The sequence below is a fragment of the Camelina sativa genome, chromosome 3, assembly GCF_030686135.1.
Source record: "Camelina sativa cultivar CO46 ecotype springtype chromosome 3, ASM3068613v1".
Classification (NCBI taxonomy): Eukaryota; Viridiplantae; Streptophyta; class Magnoliopsida; order Brassicales; family Brassicaceae; genus Camelina; species Camelina sativa.
Window position 1 is genome coordinate 24,168,669 of NC_141882.1, and position 3,832 is coordinate 24,172,500.

Genomic DNA, 3,832 nt, shown 5'->3' on the forward strand with positions numbered 1-3,832 from the left:
AAATACATATGGTTACCTGCAATGTATAAACTAAGTGCTTAGCAATAAATGATTTGCTCTAGTGATATGATTCTCAGAATGCCTCATTGAGTTTTTCCAAAACAATAAGTGTTAAATGGCCATTACAAATTAATGGATATAAACATTTGGTGCCTAGTTTGTCAGTATTTATAATCAGTATTTCAAACAAAAAAAAAATTACCAACATGAAAGAATATGGCCAAAGATGACCAAATTAAAGCAAGTGAACACAATATGACCAAATATGGTAATCTTTCATGTTTAACTTAAATTTTACAGCAAGAGGGCATTTGGTCTAGTGGTATGATTCTCGCTTTGGGTGCGAGAGGTCCCGAGTTCGATTCTCGGAATGCCCCGTTGACTTTTTGGATATCAGATTTAAATACTAGGTAAGAACTATCATGGAACTACATGTTCTTTAGTGCATTTTCCAACCAAGACTAACTTATTAAGTAAAGGTGAACATAGAGCACAAGACCACAATATGACGAAATACAAATGGTGGCCACCAATGTTTAAAACATAGTACTTATCAATAGGGCATTTTGTCTTGTGGTATGATTCTCGCTTTGGGTGCGAGAGGTCCCGAGTTCGATTCTCGAGATGCCCCGTTGAATTTGTGCATGTCAGATTTAAATACTAGGTAAGAACTATCATGGAACAACATGTTCTTTAGTTCACTCTCCTATCAAGATGAGCTTATTAAGTAAAAGTAAACTTAGAGCACAAGACCACAATATGACCAAATACATTTGGTGACCTGCAATGTTTAAACTAAGTGCTTAGCAATAAATGATTTGCTCTAGTGATATGATTCTCAGAATGCTTCATTGACTTTTTCCAAAACAATATGTGTTAAATGGCCATTCAAAATCAATGGATATAAACATTTGGTAAGTCAACATAGAGCACAAGACCACAATATAACGAAATACAAATGGTGGCCATCAATGTTTAAACCATAGTACTTAGAAATAGGGCATTTTGTCTTGTGGTATGATTCTCGCTTTTGGTGCGAGAGGTCCCAAGTTCGATTCTCGAAATGCCCGTTGACTTTTTGCATGTGAGATTTAAATGCTAGGTAAGAACTATCATGGAAAAACATGTTCTTTAGTGCATTCTCCTATCAAGATGAACTTATTAAGTAAAAGTAAACTTAGAGCACAAGACCACAATATGACCAAATACATATGGTTACCTGCAATGTTTAAACTAAGTGTTTAGCAATAAATGATTTGCTCTAGTGATATGATTCTCAGAATGCTTCATTGACTTTTTCCAAAACAATATGTGTTAAATGGCCATTCAAAATCAATGATAATAAACATTTGGTAAGTCAACATAGAGCACAAGACCACAATATGACGAAATACAAATGGTGGCCATCAATGTTTAAACCATAGTACTTAGAAATAGGGCATTTTGTCTTGTGGTATGATTCTCGCTTTTGGTGCGAGAGGTCCCAAGTTCGATTCTCGAGATGCCCTGTTGACTTTTTGCATGTGAGATTTAAATACTAGGTAAGAACTATCATGGAACAATATGTTCTTTAGTGCATTCTCCTATCAAGATGAGCTTATTAAGTAAAAGTAAACTTAGAGCACAAGACCACAATATGACCAAATACATATGGTTACCTGCAATGTTTAAACTAAGTGCTTAGCAATAAATGATTTGCTCTAGTGAAATGATTCTCAGAATGCTTCATTGACTTTTTCCAAAACAATAAGTGTTAAATGGCCATTCCAAATCAATGGATATAAACATTTGGTAAGTCAACATAGAGCACAAGACCACAATATGACAAAATAAAAATGGTGGCCATCAATGTTTAAACCATCGTACTTAGCAATAGGGCATTTTGTCTTGTGGTATGATTCTCGCTTTTGGTGCGAGAGGTCCCGACTTCGATTCTCGTAATGCCCCGTTGACTTTTTGCATGTGAGATTTAAATGCTAGGTAAGAACTATCATGGAACAACATGTTCTTTAGTGCATTCTCCTATCAAGATGAGCTTATTAAGTAAAAGTAAACTTAGAGCACAAGACCACAATACAACCAAATACATATGGTTACCTGCAATGTATAAACTAAGTGCTTAGCAATAAATGATTTGCTCTAGTGATATGATTCTCAGAATGCTTCATTGAGTTTTTCCAAAACAATAAGTGTTAAATGGCCATTACAAATTAATGGATATAAACATTTGGTGCCTAGTTTGTCAGTATTTATAATCAGTATTTCAAACAAAAAAAAAATTACCAACATGAAAGAATATGGCCAAAGATGACCAAATTAAAGCAAGTGAACACAATATGACCAAATATGGTAATCTTTCATGTTTAACTTAAATTTTACAGCAAGAGGGCATTTGGTCTAGTGGTATGATTCTCGCTTTGGGTGCGAGAGGTCCCGAGTTCGATTCTCGGAATGCCCCGTTGACTTTTTGGATATCAGATTTAAATACTAGGTAAGAACTATCATGGAACTACATGTTCTTTAGTGCATTTTCCAACCAAGACTAACTTATTAAGTAAAGGTGAACATAGAGCACAAGACCACAATATGACGAAATACAAATGGTGGCCACCAATGTTTAAACCATAGTACTTATCAATAGGGCATTTTGTCTTGTGGTATGATTCTCGCTTTGGGTGCGAGAGGTCCCGAGTTCGATTCTCGAGATGCCCCGTTGAATTTGTGCATGTCAGATTTAAATACTAGGTAAGAACTATCATGGAACAACATGTTCTTTAGTTCACTCTCCTATCAAGATGAGCTTATTAAGTAAAAGTAAACTTAGAGCACAAGACCACAATATGACCAAATACATTTGGTGACCTGCAATGTTTAAACTAAGTGCTTAGCAATAAATGATTTGCTCTAGTGATATGATTCTCAGAATGCTTCATTGACTTTTTCCAAAACAGTATGTGTTAAATGGCCATTCAAAATCAATGGATATAAACATTTGGTAAGTCAACATAGAGCACAAGACCACAATATGACGAAATACAAATGGTGGCCATCAATATTTAAACCATAGTACTTAGAAATAGGGCATTTTCTCTTGTGGTATGATTCTCGCTTTTGGTGCGAGAGGTCCCAAGTTCGATTCTCGAAATGCCCCGTTGACTTTTTGCATGTGAGATTTAAATGCTAGGTAAGAACTATCATGGAAAAACATGTTCTTTAGTGCATTCTCCTATCAAGATGAACTTATTAAGTAAAAGTAAACTTAGAGCACAAGACCACAATATGACCAAATACATATGGTTACCTGCAATGTTTAAACTAAGTGCTTAGCAATAAATGATTTGCTCTAGTTATATGATTCTCAGAATGCTTCATTGACTTTTTCCAAAACAATATGTGTTAAATGGCCATTCCAAATCAATGATAATAAAGATTTGGTAAGTCAACATAGAGCACAAGACCACAATATGACGAAATACAAATGGTGGCCATCAGTGTTTAAACCATAGTACTTAGCAATAGGGCATTTTGTCTTGTGGTATGATTCTCGCTTTGGGTGCGAGAGGTCCCGAGTTCGATTCTCGAGATGCCCCGTTGACTTTTTGCATGTGAGATTTAAATACTAGGTAAGAACTATCATGGAACAAGATGTTCTTTAGTGCATTCTCCTATCAAGATGAGGTTATTAAGTAAAGTAAATTTAGAGCACAAGACCACAATATGACCAAATACATATGGTTACCTGCAATGTATAAACTAAGTGCTTAACAATAAATGATTTGCTCTAGTGATATGATTCTCAGAATGCTTCATTGAGTTTTTCCAAAACAATATG

At 35.1% G+C, this 3,832-nt stretch overlaps 2 non-coding genes across 2 annotated transcripts; both read left to right on the forward strand.

The window, feature by feature from the left end:
* Positions 1-305: 305 nt before the first annotated feature.
* On the forward strand, positions 306-377 carry TRNAP-UGG (transfer RNA proline (anticodon UGG)). The gene has a single exon. It is a non-coding gene; the product is annotated as a tRNA-Pro (tRNA).
* A 2,009-nt stretch (positions 378-2,386) lies between these two features.
* On the forward strand, positions 2,387-2,458 carry TRNAP-UGG (transfer RNA proline (anticodon UGG)). Its single transcript has one exon. It is a non-coding gene; the product is annotated as a tRNA-Pro (tRNA).
* Positions 2,459-3,832: the final 1,374 nt, after the last annotated feature.